Source organism: Pongo pygmaeus, chromosome 16 (assembly GCF_028885625.2).
Source record: "Pongo pygmaeus isolate AG05252 chromosome 16, NHGRI_mPonPyg2-v2.0_pri, whole genome shotgun sequence".
NCBI lineage: Eukaryota > Metazoa > Chordata > Mammalia > Primates > Hominidae > Pongo > Pongo pygmaeus.
In genome coordinates, this window is record NC_072389.2 from 813,780 (window position 1) to 830,377 (window position 16,598).

The 16,598-nt window shown below is 45.1% G+C and overlaps 1 protein-coding gene and 1 pseudogene across 7 annotated transcripts in view; one reads left to right on the forward strand and one right to left on the reverse strand.

Annotated features, from left to right (window-relative positions):
• Positions 1 to 3,733: 3,733 nt before the first annotated feature.
• LOC134738249 (tubulin beta-8 chain-like) lies at positions 3,734 to 6,051 on the forward strand (annotated as a pseudogene).
• Positions 6,052 to 11,381: 5,330 nt separating this feature from the next.
• LOC129026155 (zinc finger protein 717-like) overlaps positions 11,382 to 16,598 on the reverse strand; it is a 37,373-nt gene continuing 32,156 nt past the window's right edge. For all 7 annotated transcript variants that reach the window (XR_010123856.1, XR_010123852.1, XR_010123857.1 and 4 more), the window contains one exon: positions 11,382 to 14,534. The gene's annotated coding sequence lies outside the window, so the exon portion shown is untranslated. The remainder of the gene's footprint in view (positions 14,535 to 16,598) is intronic.

The following is a 16,598-nucleotide window of genomic DNA, read 5'->3' on the forward strand; positions in this document are numbered from 1 at the left end:
GAAGTGCACTAAACACCTCCCCCATTCAAATCCAACTTCAGCCTAGTTCTCCTGCCCTCAGAAGTGATAATACATTTTAAGGCAAAAGCATGAGGGGAAATTCAACCCCTTATTGCCAAATTCTTGCCATATGAGTTATGAAGGCCATGAAAGTCTCCTTACAATACTTGCATATTACCAGATAAAAAGCCAAATGGCAAGTACAAATTTGTCAGAACCCTTAGAGCATTAAGAAATGCAGTTGTCTCCATATACCTCATTGTCCCCAAAACTTACCAAGTCACAGTGGATGCAAGCTGGTTTACATTCTTAAATCCGAAAGATGCATTTTTCTGCATCTCAATGCATCCAGATTCATAATATGTTTGCCTTTGAATGGACTGATCCAGATATGGATTCAGCCTCAAAACTAACCTGGACAGTCATCCCTGAAGGGTTCTGGGATAGCCCCCACATATTTGAAAATGCTTTAGCTAAGGACTTAAGAAATCTACAATTGGAAAGGGACACAATTATTCAGTATGTAGCTGACTTGCTCATTGCTAGCCCAACTAAAGAAGACTCAAATAATAATACTGTTAAGTTGGTAAATTTCCTGGGAACTTGCAGATATATGGTATCACCATACAGGGCTCAGATATTGACTCAAAGACTTAAATATTTGGAATCTATCTTAACCTCTGGAACTGATCAACATCCCTAGAAGATAAAAAATTTATTTTAGTCATCTAAGGAGTCCCAGTCTGACAAATGACTGTGGGCTTTTTTTGGAGATGGCTGGGTACTGCTGCTTATGGGTGCCCAGATTTGGACATGTAGCCAAGCCGTTATATGATACACTGAAGGGAAAGATTTAGGGCTCCTAGAATGTAAGTATAACTGCAAGCAAACCTTCAATACTCTCAAGGAGAAATTGGGCTCTGCTGCAGCCGTGGGAGTCCCCAGGTTGGATGAAACATTTTTTCTTTATGTGACCAAAAATCAAGTCATAGGTCTTGGGTAATCTTGTCCCAAAACTGGGGGACATTCCAAGGCCAGTAGCCTAATTTTCTAAGCAGATAGGCCAGGTGGCCTCAGGATGGCCTTGATGTCTTAGAGCTATTGCTGCTACCACTTTTCTAGTAGGCAAAGCTAATAAACTAAAATTAGAATAGCACCTACAGGTTTTTGACCCCACACCAAAGGAAGAAGGTCTTAGAAACTAAAGGGCACAAGTGGATAATAGGAGAACATTTATGAAAGTGTCAGGCCTTATTGCTAGACACTCCAGACATAACCCTTAAAGCCTGCCAAACCATAAACCTAGCTGCTTATCTGCCAGAGTCCGCAGGTGCTCCTAGCCTTTCTGGCATACAGGTTGTGTTAGTCTGTTCTCATGCTGCTAATAAAGACATATCTGAGGCTGGGTAACTTATAAAGAAAAGAGGTTTAATTGACTCACAGTTCTACATGGTCCGGGAGGCCTCACACTCATGGCAGAAGGCAAGTGAAGAACAAAGTCACATCTCGTACATGGCAGCAGGCAAAAGAGCTTTCGTAGGGAAAGTCCCCTTTATAAAACCATCAGCTGTAATCCCAGCACTTTGGGAGGCCAAGGCAGTGGATTACCTGAGGTGAGGAGATGGAGGCCAGCCTGGCCAACATGGTGAAACCCCGTCTATACTAAAAGTACAAAAATTAAACAGGCATGTTGGTTGGCGCCTGTAATCCCAGCTACTTGGGAAGCTGAGAAAGGAGAATCGCTTGAACCCAGGAATCAGAGGTTGCAGTGAGCCAAGATCATGATAATGCACTCCAGCCTGAGCAACAGAGTAAGACTGTCTCAAAAATAAATAAATAAATAAACCATCAGATCTCATGAGGCTTATTCTCTGTCACGAGAACAGCATGGGAAAGACCCATCCCCCGATTCAATTACCTCCCACGGGGCCCCTCCCACGATATATGGAATTATGGGAGATACAATTCAAGATAAGATTTGACTGGGGATACAGCAAAATCATGTCACAGGTTATGAAACAAATGTATCCTAGCAGGCCAGACTTAGGAGAGATGAGCCCCTTGACCATCCCAAGGCAGAGTGGTTAACAGATGCAAGTTGTTTTATGCATCAGGAAAACAGGAGGGCTAGATATGCTACTATTAGTCAGCACAAGAGAATCAAGGCACAAGCATTGCTGACCTTGACCTCAGCTCAAAAAGCTGAGTTAATTGAACTTACTAAGCCCCTGCAGTTGGAAAGGATTTAAAAATTAACATTTACACTGATTCCAAGTATGATTTTTTAGTGCTTCATGCTTATGCTGCAATTTGGAATTGGTAGGGACTCCTGACCCCCGAGGGCTTTTCCATACAACATCATTCAGATTTTGAGTTTCTTAGAATGCTGCTTTGCTGCCAAAAAGGGACTATAATTAATTGCAGAAGACATCAAAAGAGAGACTGACCATGTAAAAGGAAATGCCCTTGTAGATGCCGCAGCCAAGGCCCCTGCAGTGAAAGGCCAGTGAAGCTTATGGGCTTGCTGGTCAGCATACATAGAACTGGGCCGGAATACCCTGAAGAAGAACAAAAATGGGCCAGGGATTGCATTTCAGTCCAGGGCCCCTCTGGCTGGCTAAATGATGGTAATAAATTATTAATGTCAAGTACCAATCACAGGAACATAACTCAGCACTTTCATAATTCTTTTCACCCTAGAAGGGATTGTTTCTGTTAATGTCTCATTTGTCTATAGGGGTAAATCTTTTCAAGACACTAAAACAGGTGACTCAGCACTGTGAGCTCTGTGACGGGCATGACCCAAATGCCCAGCAATTTTCTCCTTCTCCAGTTAAACCTGTCCAAAATTGAGGAACCTATCCAGGTGAGAACTGGCAACTCTAATTTACACCGATGCCTTTCTGCAGGAGATTCAAATATTTGCTAATGTTTACTGATACCTTCACTGGTTAGATCGAGGCATTCCCCACCCCATCTGAAAAATGTTTACCAGAAGAAATAACTCCTCAGTTTGGGTAATCTAAAAGCCTGCAAAGTGACAATGGCCCATCTTTCACAGCAGGCGTAGCCCAACACCTATCCTCAGCTTTAAGAATCCAATATTACCTTCACTCTGCTGGAGACTGCAGTCCTCTGGAAAGGTGAAAGGACTAATCCTACTCTAAAGAAGACTCTAGCTAAATCAGAGGCCTGACTATCTCTAACACCCATAGCTTACTGCGGATTTGAACTGCTCCAAAGTAAAACGTATAATTAAGTCCGTTGAGTTAACATACGGAAGGCCTTTCCTAACCACAGATCTCCTAACAGATTGAAAGGACGCATCCATTACAAAAATATGTCATCAATCTAGGACAGGAGCAAAGGCATTCTGTGAATATGGAAACAAGAGTCTTGCCCTCCCACATGGGAGGAAAATTTAGTTTCAGCTCAGCTAGGGATTTAGTCTTACTAAAGAAGCGTGAAGTAGTTCTCCAGCTGAGCAGCTTTCCCCAAAGTGGAAAGGACCACGCAAGGACACCTGAGCTCTCCAACAGACGTTCAACGCCAAGGGATTCACAGGTGGGTGCACCTGTGTGGAAGCAAAGCTGTTGCTTATTCTGGGAGCCGAATCCAAGCCTGGGGGAGGTGGGCGTGGGGCTATTTAAGCGTTGGCGGAGGGCGGGCTGGGTCGCTGAGCGTCTGCTCCTCCTTCTCGCGCTTCTGCTACCGCCCTGATCCCGCCTTGGCCATGAGGGAAATCGTGCTCACGCAGACCGGGCAGTGCGGGAACCAGCTCGGCGCCAAGGTTGGCAGCCGGGGCTCTGAGGGCCCAGCCCGGGCTTGCCGGGGGCCGGGGAAGATGTTGGCAGTGGCGGGGGCGGAGTCCCTGCATTGCGGCCTCTGGGCTCCCTGCCGGGGACGTGGTGGAACTGGTTGCTGGCGAGGCGGCCGGGGTGGACCCCAGGGACACGGCGGCCTAGGGATGGGGGTGCTGATGAGGGTGGGGGTGCGAGGGGGGCTGGGGCGCCTCCGAGACTCAGCCCTGGCCTGTCTGGCCCCTCCCTTCTCTGGCAGTTCTGGGAGGTGATCTCTGATGAACACGCCATCGACTGCGCTGGCACCTACCACGGGGACAGCCACCTGCAGCTGGAGCGCATCAACGTGTACTACAACGAGGCCAGCGGTGAGATCCCCTCCTTCCCCACCGCCCTCCTGGGAACGCGGCCCTCCCCTCCTGATGCACTCCCGCCCCGCGCAGGTGGCAGGTACGTGCCCCGCGCTGTGCTCGTGGATCTGGAGCCCCGCACCATGGACTCCGTGCACTCAGGGCCCTTCGGGCAGGTCTTCAGGTCAGATAACTTCATCTTCGGTGAGCTGCGGGCGAGGACTGGGGTGGGCTCCTTAGCCAGTTCAGCTCAAAATCCAGGAGTGTCCCCAAGGTCATCGCTGTGGGAACTGTGGAGCCAGGGCTCCTGAACACCCTTGTATCCTCCGAGTGGAGTGGTTCAATCCGCCTCTCCTAAACAGGCTTTGGGAGGAAGGCCCGGGTGTCTCCTCAAGGTGAGGAGCAACTGATGTAAACTCCCTGCAGGGAGCTGAGCTGGGGCTGTGGCTACTGCCTTCCCTGAAAATGGGCAGGAGCCACCTGCAGTGAGGTCTCTTAGCCCGTCTCAGGTTTGACTCCTGACTTAATTTCTAACAGGGGAAGCTGCTGTCCTGTAACTCCGGGGGAGGGGGTTTCATTTGCTCTACCTGCGGTGAGGTCTGTTAGCCCCTCTCAGGTTTGACTCCTGACTTAATTCCTAAAGGGGAAGCTGCTGTCCTGTAACTCCGGGGGAGGCGGTTTCATTTGCTCTACCTGCAGTGAGGTCTGTTAGCCCATCTCAGGTTTGACTCCTGACTTAATTCCTAACAGGGGAAGCTGCTGTCCTGTAACTCCGGGGGAGGGGGTTTCATTTGCTCCACCTGCAGGGCGAATGGTGCTTTCACCTCACAGGTGACACTTGACTCTTTTTGCATCATGGTGGTGACCACTGATGACTGTACACCTGGCCATCGAGTGACCGGCTGTACTGTCTTACAGGTCAGTGTGGGGCCGGAAACAACTGGGCCAAGGGACACTACACAGAAGAAGCGGAGCTGATGGAGTCAGTGATAGACGTTGTCAGAAAGGAGGCTGAGAGCTGTGACTGCCTGCAGGGTTTCCAGCTGACCCACTCCCTGGGTGAGGGGACTGGCTCTGGGACGGGTAACCTTCTGCTCAGTAAGATCCGGGAGGAGTACCCAGACAGGATCATAAACACATTCAGCATCCTGTCCTCACCCAAGGTGTCGGACACCGTGGTGGAGCCCTACAACGCCACCCTCTCAGTCCACCAGCTCATAGAAAACGCGGATGAGACCTTCTGCATAGATAACGAAGCGCTGTATGACATATGTTCCAGGACCCTAAAGCTGCCCACACCCACCTATGGTGACCTGAACCACCTGGTGTCTGCGACCATGAGTGGGGTCACCACGTGCCTGCGCTTCCCAGGCCAGCTGAATGCCGACCTGCGGAAGCTGGCCGTGAACATGGTCCCGTTTCCCCGGCTGCATTTCTTCATGCCCGGCTTCGCCCCACTGACCAGCCGGGGCAGCCAGCAGTACCGGGCCTTGACCGAGGCTGAGCTCACCCGGCAGATGTTTGATGCTAAGAACATGATGGCGGCCTGCGACCCCCGCCATGGCCGCTACCTGACGGCGGCCCCATTTTCAGGGGTCGCAGCCCATGAGGGAGGTGGATGAACAGATGTTCAACATTCAAGATAAGAACAGCAGCTACTTTGCTGACTGGCTCTCCAACAACTTAAAAACAGCCGCCTGTGACATCCCACCCCGGGGGCTGAAAATGTCGGTCACCTTCATTGGGAACAACGCAGCCATCCAGGAACTCTTCAGGCGTGTCTCAGAGCAGTTTACAGCAATGTTCAGGTGCAAGGCCTTCCTCCACTGGTACACGGGCGAGGGCATGGATGAGATGGAATTCACTGAGGCCGAGAGCAACATGAACGACCTGGTGTCTGAATATCAGCAATATCAGGATGCCACTGCCGAGGAGGAGGTGGCCTAGAACTCTCCTTTCCTAGGTAAAGGGGGGAAGCAGTGTGGATCCCTCACTGTGTTCTGACAGCCACGTGTCACTACGCACTTGTTCATTTGTGTCTTCACGTCTCCTCCTGCTGCATTTTAAAGCACTTTTATAGTATGTGGTTTTGCCTAACAAAGTATGCTCACAGCATCTGGTTTCACCTCCAATCTCTTTCTATGGGCCCTCTGGCCACTGCCGCCAGAGGCGCATAGTTGTCCTGCAAGGCTGAAGCTGTCTGGAGTTATCACATGCGCAGGAACAAGCATTCCAGTGGCTTCAGGAGGGGTCGGCATGGGCTGTGGACATGGCAGGCAGGCTTCGCACGAACTTGGGGATGCCCTGAGCCTTTGAGCAGCGACGTGGTGGAGAACCTGTTCCTGAAGGAAGCCTTGGCTTATCCTATGTACCAAACTTCTAGGAGACCCAGCATGTCTTCAGTTCTTAAAACAAAAATGGCCAGGCGTGGTGTCTGACGCCTGTAATCCCAGCACATTGGGAGGCCAAGGCAGGTGGATCACAAGGTCAGGAGATCGAGAGCAGCCTGGCCAAGATGGTGAACCCAGTCTCTACTAAAAATTAGCCGGGCGTAGTTGTGGACATGTGTAGCCCCAGCTACTCGGGAGGCTGAGGCAGGAGACTTGCTTGAATCCGGGAGGCGGAGGTTGCAGTGAGCCAAGATAGTGCCACTGCACTCCTGCCTGGAGACAGAGCAAGACTCCATCAAAAAAAAAAAAAAAAAAACATAATTTAAATTATTAAAAGATTTTGAAAAATGTATATATCTACCATTATACTATCATACAGAATGGTTTTACTGCCGTGAAGATTCTCTGTGCTCTGTGTATCCATCTCTTCCTTCCCCTTGGACCATGGCAACCACTGATCTTTCTACTGTTCCCATAGTTTCACTGTTTCCAGAACGTCATATAATTGGAATCGAACAGTACATAGACTTTTCGGATTGGCTTCTTTTAGCAATATGCATTTAAGTTTCCTCCATGTATTTTTTTTGTGGCTTGTTTGTTAGATCATCTCCTGTTAGCAGTGAATAATATCCCATTGCCATTATAGTTTTGTCAAGACTCAAAGTACAATGTGAAGAGTAAACATGAATGTGCACTGTAAGCTTTGAATGATAATGAAGGGTCAAGGTGGGTTCCTGGTTGTCACAGGTGTGTTCCTGTGAGGCAGGAAGCTGTAGTGGGGAGGCTGTGTGTGGGGAAAGGGACATATGAGAAGTCTGTACTCTCTGCTCCATTTAGCTGTGAACCTGCACTTCTCTAAAAAATAAAATTAGTTAAAATTAAAAGCAAAAAATTAGAAAAATTAAAACATTACAATGTGTCATATAGTTTTCAAATCACAAGACAGAAAAAGACATAAAAGAAACTATAGAAAACAACAAGGATAGGAATAAAACATCAGTGATAGAAGGCAGAAGACAGAAACGTGGAGCCAAACACATTAATTTATTTTAATCATTAGTTATACTCATTTATACTAATTTATATTGATTTAACATATTAATTTTGACTAAATGGCATTAAAGGAGGTTTGAGGAATTTGCATGTCACATTCTGGATGACAGGACTCAATATTAACTCTTTAGTTTGCTGTAAATCATTTAAAAATATGCTCAAATTCCAATAAAAATTCTAAGAAAAATATTTTTGAACAAGAAAATGTGATTTTAAATCCATCTATTGAACACACACACGAGACCCAATATTATAAAATTTACTATATTTAAGATTGTTATTACTATTCAAAATTAAACAAATTTGAAATGGTACAAAAATAAACACATTAATGAAAGAGAATTAAAAACACAGAAATTGAGTATAATTTCATTTAGTAACAGGGTAACATTTTAAACCCACAAAACAGCGATTTTTCCATTTATGATATTAAAATATTGGGTAATGATTTGAGAATATAAAATGATAGAATTGAATCATGGTCCCACACCTTACATAAAAGTTAATTACAGTATTAAATGTAAAAAAAGAAAAGAAAATTAAATGTGTGTGTGTTTTACGACCTTGAGAATGAATGTCTTCTGAAATCAAAATTTCAAACAGAAACCATATAAAAAGGAATAAACCTAACATACCTAAAACATAAATTCTTACATATTTCAACACCAGGTAAATAGCACGAAACAAACTGGGGACATTTTTACAACAATTATGTTACATGAAAGTTAAAATCCTTATGACATATACAATGTATAAAACAGTATTATTACCACTATTATTAATACCATTATGATTACCTGGTCTTCCCACACACCAGTCCTCTTCTGGTTCCCTGTGGTTAAACAGAGCCCTCCCTCTCTGGCCACAGTGAGGGATCCAGCAGGAACCCTGACTAAACCCACAGAGGGTGTGAACCAAGCCAGGACATCACATTCCCTCCTGCAATGACGCAGATACCCACTCACGACAGAGATTTGGTCCCTCTCGGGAAAAGTTGTGTAACAATTATTGCAGAAACTTGTTTCTTATGTTCCCAGACACATGGAGAAAGCTGGTCTGGAAGACTGATGTCCACATACTAAGAGAAGCAGTCACTCATAACACACACTGCACACACCACACCATGTGCACACGCACACACACCCCACACAGACACCACACAAACAGCACACACACCATGTGCACACGTGAAGAGGTGGCCTGCCCCTCCACACTTGTGGGCATTTGTCGTCGGGTGGAATGAGAGACTTGAGAAAAGAAAGAGACACAGAGACATAGTATGGACCCGCACCGGCACCAGTCTCTGAGTTCCCTTAGTATTTATTGATCATTATCGGGAGTTTCTCAGAGAGGGAGATGTGGCAGGACAATAGGGTAATAGTGGAGAGAAGGTCAGCAGAAAAACATATGAACAAATGTCTCTGCATCATAAGGTAAAGAAAAAAGTGCTGTGCTTTTTATGTTCATACACATAAACATCTCAATTTCTTAAAGAGCAGTATTGCTGCCAGCATGTCCCACCTCCAGCCCTAAGGCGGTTTTCCCTTATCTCAGTAGATGGAATATACAATCGGCCTTTACACGGAGACATGCCATTGCCCAGGGACGAGCAGGAGACACATGTCTTCCTCTTATCTCAACTGCAAAGAGGCCTTCCTCTTTTACTAATCCTCCTCAGCACAGACCCTTTATGGGTGTCAGGCTGGGGGACAGTTAAGTCTTTCCCTTCCCACGAGGCCATATTTCAGACTATCACATGGGGAGAAACCTTGGACAATACCTGGCTTTCCTAGGCAGAGGTCCCTGTGGCCGGCCTTCCGCAGTGTTTTGTGTCTCTGGGTACTTGAGGGTAGGGAGTGGTGGTGACTTAACAAGCATGCTGGCTTCAAGCATTTGTTTAACAAAGCACATCCTGCACAGCCCTTAATCCATTTAACCTTGACTTGACACATTACATGTCTCAGGGAGCACAGGGTTGGGGATAGGGTTACAGATTAACAGCCTCTCAAGGCAGAAGAATTTTTCTTAGTACAGAACAAAATGGAGTCTCTTATGTCTACTTCTTTCTACATAGACACAGTAACAGCCTGATCTCTTTCTTTTCCCCACACACACGCATACACACCCCACACGCAGACACCACACACTGAACACACACCATGTGCACACACACACACCCCAGACACCACACACGCACCCCAGACACCATACCCACTGCACACACACCATGTGCACACGCACACACCCCAGACACCACACACACACCCCAGACACCACACCCACTGCACACACACCATGTGCACACGCACACACACGCCCCCCCGCACTGCACACACACCACACCCACTGCACACACACCACGCGCACACGCACACACCCCAGACACCACACACTGCACACACACCATGTGCACATGCATACCCCACACACACACCACACCCACTCCACACACCATGTGCACATGCACACGCACCCCAGACACCAAACTGCACACACACCATGTGCACACACACCAGACACCACACACACTGCACATAACCATCTGCAAATGCACACACCCTAGACACACACACACTGCACACACACCATGTGCACACACACCATGTGCATGCATACACACCCCAGACACCACATGCACACACAAGTGCACACACCCCACAGACCACACCGCACACACGTGCACACACACCCCACACAGACACCACACACTGCACACACACCCACTTCACACGCCACAGCATGTGTACATGCACACACCACACACACTGCATACACACCGTGTACGCAAACACATACACCCCACACATACACCACACACAGACACCACACACACTGCATGCAGCACACCATGTATCCACGCACACACACCCCCACACACCACACCATGTACACTCGCACACACACCCCACAGACACCACACACACTGCACACACACCATGTATACATGCACACACACCCCCACATACTGCACACACACCACGTGCTCATGTACACACACCACATACAGACACCACATTGCATACACACCATGTGCACACGCACACACACCCCCACACACCACACACACTGCACACACACCAGGTGCACACACGCACACCCGATACACCACACACACACCATGTGCACACACACACACCCACACACCACACACACTGCACACACACCATGTGCACAGGTGCACACATCCATACACCACACCGCACAATGTGCACACACCCATACCCCCCCACACACTGCACACACAAAAAACACACGAATCTACTACACACAACATACACATACAGCACCACACACATCCCATACTCCCCACACACGTCACACACTCCACACATACTCCCCACACACTGCACACGTATATATAGCACCACACACACAGAGCACACACACCACACACTGTGCACACACACACCACACATTCTACACACATCACACATCAAACACTACACACAGTGCACACACACCCAGCACCACACACACATCACATACACCACACACTGCACACACACATATCACACGCACACCACACCACACATAGTACACATACACACCACACACACATACATCACAAACAGCACATATACACACCATGCACCACCCACAAACTACACACAGTATACACATATAACACCCACAATACACACCACACACACATGTACATACCCCATGAACCTACTACACACACAGACACACACACACCATCCATACACATCACACGCATACACCTGCGCACACCTCACAGCATACATACAATCCTCACTTTTAGAAATTAATTTGGCTTTTAAGGGGCCTGGATAGTAAAGTATTTTATTGGCGTTTGAATGAGCCAAGAAAATGCGTATAAATACACATGCGTAACTATAAGGGCACAAGTAGTACTTTCGAAATCACAACATTAGATTAAACCATGTAAATTTTTTATTGTTTTTAAAAAATCAAGTCTTTCTCATTTTACTAGAAACTATTTACAAGAGTAAATAAGATTCTTACTGAGGTCAAAAGACTTTCTGGAAAAACTTCTCCTTGATGAAATTGCACTTAAAACATCACTTCCATCGTGAAGTATTTAAGATGTTCTTGGTCCTTTTCCTGTTATGTGGAATCATCAATTCAAATTTTAAAAGTGAGTTTGAGATGTTTTTCATCTATTATTTTAAAAATGTTGAAGGCGTTTTTAATTCTGCCTTCAACAGAGATCGACATACCTCTGATTATGATGTAAAACTGAATACGTTATTCTGACAGGCTTTCTTTTCTGCAGCGCAGCTACCATCATTATTAATAAGGATTGAATGCTTTTAATCCATGCACAATCTGTATTCCCTGCTTTATAAAGAATAGAAATCTAATTCTCACTATGAAGGCAGATAAAAGTAATCCCTTCAACCTATAGATGAGTCATTTACCAAAGCACTCAGACTTTAAATAGCATTCATCAAATGTGTCTATATTTCTATGCAGATTCATAGAAAGAACATGTAGTTTAAATCATTGCACATTTTATGCTTTTAAATGAGTTGTGATGTTCATTAGTATTTTTATCACATTTCCCCAAAGGTAGGCTAATTACTGTTATTATTTTCAGCTAGAAATAGAAAATGTATTTTCTATTTTTGAAGACTTTGAAACATAACCCTTGGAATATAATATCTGTGTATAATATCTGCAGAAAGCATGAAAGTAATATTTAAACAGTATGCATTTTTTCCAGAATGAAAATTTCCTCTACAATAACATTCACCTTTTTTTCCTGATGGGCTCATAGAAGTCAACATTTCTAACATTGCTGGACGTTATTTACATTAAACTTGCATCAGCTTCGGGTGTTGCAGAAACTGGGCAAGAGGCCACAAGCTACACAATACACACAAACACACACAAAACTTGTATTATTATACTTACATAAGTGTCTAACGAGGTGGATAAATATATTACATTGCTCCAGAACAAGGATTTTTATGGGGCCTATTGGAAAGTATGACTGCAGTTTGAGTGAGATGCCTGTAAGAGATTCAATATGGCCACTAATAGAGAATCCAATTTTAAAAACACTGACAGAAGGCTCATGAGATAGAAATTTTCACCTAAATCTATTGGAAATGTGCTACTAGATGCTGTAGTAAAAAGACTGGTGTGGTAATTGTAAAACACATCTGATATCTAAACCTTTGTTTTTTACCTGAAATCCTTATGGGGGTGATTGTGTATGTCAATTTGAATTTTCCCATCAACAAGATAAATAAATACACAAATAAATAGCCAGCCTGCCAGGATAAATTAGTTCACCTTTTCTATATTTTGAGGGCAGTGCTTCTCCTCCTTTGACAGCCACAAGATTCACCCGGGGATCCCTTAAAATGCAAAACCATAGACCACACTTTGACTAGCCTGGATAAGGGGCCAGAGCATTGAAATGAGTGTGTAGGTGACTGTGCTAAGATTCTCCTGCTCATTTGGGCACTGGCTTACCATATAAACAAACCTTAGGACCTCTAGTCCTTGCTGGAAAAGAAATACACATACATAGGATGTGACTATGGATATGGAATATCTGTTGTGTTCTGGACATTGTGCTACACAACAGAGATAAGAAGTCAAAAAATCCCCTGTCTCTATCTGAAAGATAGAGAAATAATCAAATTTATTATTTATTTCAAATGTTGAAATAATCTTATTTCAATTAAAATGTTGAAATAATCTTAATTCAAATATTGAAATAATCTTCTCTTATTGAAAGATAGAGAAGTCAGATAATCCCTTGTCTCTATCTGAAAGGAGCTTCCTACACAGTGGCTTCTGAGGTCTTTGAAACTAGATTCACTTTCAGATTTGATTATTATATTTATGATTTGATATTTTCATTGAACCCCATGATATGATGAAGTTTTCTAGAACCTGCTAGAATAATTGACTTTGCTCTCAGCATTATGAAGCCACTGGGGCACATAAGTAGTTCATTTATGTTTGTGTTTAACCAGACAGGAACAACTTGAGCTACTTTTCTAGCCACCTTCGTTTAGAGCTGTTTTTGTTTGTTATTTTTGTTTGTTTTTGAGACGGGTCTCACTCTGTCACCTAGGCAGTGGCGTGATCAGAGCTCACTGCAGCCTCTGCCTTCTGGGCTCAAGCAATCCTCTCACGTCAGCCTCCTGAAAATCTGGGACCACAGGCTCATATCACCATACCCAGCTAATTAAAAATATTTTTTTTTTTGTAGAGACGGTTTTTCCATGTTTCCTGGACTTGTCTGCAATTCTTGAACTTAAGCAATCTGCTGCCTCAGCCTCCTAATGTGTAGAGCTGTGTTTTCAGTCTTTTTTGAGCTATTTTACAATCCAGTTTTGAACTGGTAAGTTTGGCTTCATTCTGATATTTACAGATTATCATCCTACTTCACAAGATGCTCATAGCCTTAATCCATTACAGCCGCTGCCTCATCCATCTCTGCTCATAGCCTTGATCCATTACAGTAGCCACCTCGTCCATCTCTGCTCATAGCCTTGATCCACTGCAGTAGCCACCTCGTCCATCTCTGCTCATAGCCTTGATCCATTGCAGTAGCCACCTCGTCCATCTCTGCTCATAGCCTTGATCCACTGCAGTAGCCACCTCGTCCATCTCTGCTCATAGCCTTGATCCATTGCAGTAGCCACCTCGTCCATCTCTGCTCATAGCCTTGATCCACTGCAGTAGCCACCTCGTCCATCTCTGCTCATAGCCTTGATCCATTGCAGTAGCCACCTCGTCCATCTCTGCTCATAGCCTTGATCCAATGCAGTAGCCACCTCGTCCATCTCTGCTCATAGCCTTGATCCATTGCAGTAGCCACCTCGTCCATCTCTGCTCATAGCCTTGATCCATTGCAGTAGCCACCTCGTCCATCTCTGCTCATAGCCTTGATCCATTGCAGTAGCCACCTCGTCCATCTCTGCTCATAGCCTAAACTAATAGAAGCCAGAGGGAAGAAATGGAAGCCAACGTGAGTCCAGAACACACATTTTATGAGTATAAGAAATTTAAAAACAGCAAAGTATATCATGAAGTTTGTAATAGATGTGCATGGCTAACATTTATTCTTAATCAATATATTCTATAAATTGGGAGAAAATATTAAACACATGAAAAGTAAGGAACTTGGGCTGGGTGCGGTGGCTCATGCCTGTAATCCCAGCACTTTGGGAGGCCGAGGCTGGCGGATCACAAGGTCAGGAGATCAAGACCATCCTGGCTAACATGGTGAAACCCCGTCTCTACTAAAAATACAAAAAAATTAGCCAGGTGTGGTGGTAGGTGCCTGTAGTCCCAGCTACTTGGGAGGCTGAGGCAGGAGAATGGCATAAACCTGTGAGGCGGAGCCTGCAGGGAACCGAGATTGCGCCACTGCACTCCAGCCTGGGGACAGAGTGAGACTCCGTCGCAAGAAACAAAAAAGAAATAAAAGGAACTTTCATCATTTATAACTAATATGATGAGAATGTGGTTTATGTTTTTATCTTTGCAAGATTTAGGAACATTTGGTGCAAGGAGGAAGAATTTATAATAATGGGGATCATGTATGATACTGGAGGGAGCCTTTCGACAAGGGGGAAATGGCAACATGAGACATGCTATGGTCATAGCTATGTGGTAGCACAGCCAGCTATGGTCTCCCCCGTCAAACCCACTAGGCAGTGTTCAGTTACCAACGTTGAGATAGAGCTCACCCACCCAGGACAGAAGAGAAAATATACACAGCAGTCAGAAGCCACTGTGTAGGAAGCTCCTTTCAGATACAGGCAAGGGATATTTGACTTTTTATCTCTAGTGTCTAGTACAATGTCGAGAACATAACAGATATTCCATATGCACAGTCACATCCTATGTATCTGTATTTCTTTTCCAGCATGGACTGGAGGTCCTAAGCTTCATTAATATGGTGAGCCAGTGCCCACATGAACAGTAGGATCTTAGCACTGTCACCTGGACATCCATTTAAATGCTCTTGTCTTAGCTAGTCAAAGCGTGGTCTATGAGTTTGCATTTTAATAAGATCCCCGGGTGAATCTTTTGTGTGTTACAGGGAAGCAATGTCCTACATCATATGTGACAGGCTCTCATAGTCACCATCATCACGGGAATCTTGCACATGTTACAGGGAAGCACTGTCCTACATCATATGTGACAGGCTCTCATAGTCGCCATCATCATGGGAATCTTGTGCATGTTACAGGGAAGCACTGTCTTACATCGTATCTGACAGGTTCTCATAGTCACCATCATCACGGGAATCTTGCACACATTACAGGGAAGCACTGTCCTACATCATATGTGACAGGCTGTCATAGTCACCATCATCATGGGAATCTTGTGCATGTTACAGGGAAACACTGTCCTACATCATATGTGACAGGCTCAGTCACCATCATCACGGGAATCCTGGACATGTTACAGGGAAGCACTGTCCTACATCGTATGTGACAGGCTCTCATAGTCACCATCATCACGGGAATCTTGTGCATGTTACAGGAAAGCACTGTCCTACATCGTATCTGACAGGCTCTCATAGTCACCATCATCACGGGAATCCTGTGCACGTTACAGGGAAGCACTGTCCTACATCATATGTGACAGGCTCTCATAGTCACCGTCATCATGGGAATCTTGCACACGTTACAGGGAAGCACTGTCCTACATCATATGTGGCAGGCTCTAATAGTCACCATCACCATGGGAAGCTGCATTTAGAGCATTTAACTATATGGGCTCTGAAATCAGATGACTTAAGTTTAGACTTCCTTCTACTTCTTACTAAGCAGAGAACTCTGGGGTGAAAATTTTATGAGGCCCAGTTTTAACATGTCCAAATTGGAGGCACGGGGAAATTATAGCATTTTGCATAGAATATTGTTTTAAGTATAAAATGAAGTAGTACATAGTAAGCTTCTGCCATATACTAACTGCACAATAAATATTAGTTAATAGTAACTCATTTAATCCTAAGGTCTATAAATTTGTACACAATAATTTTT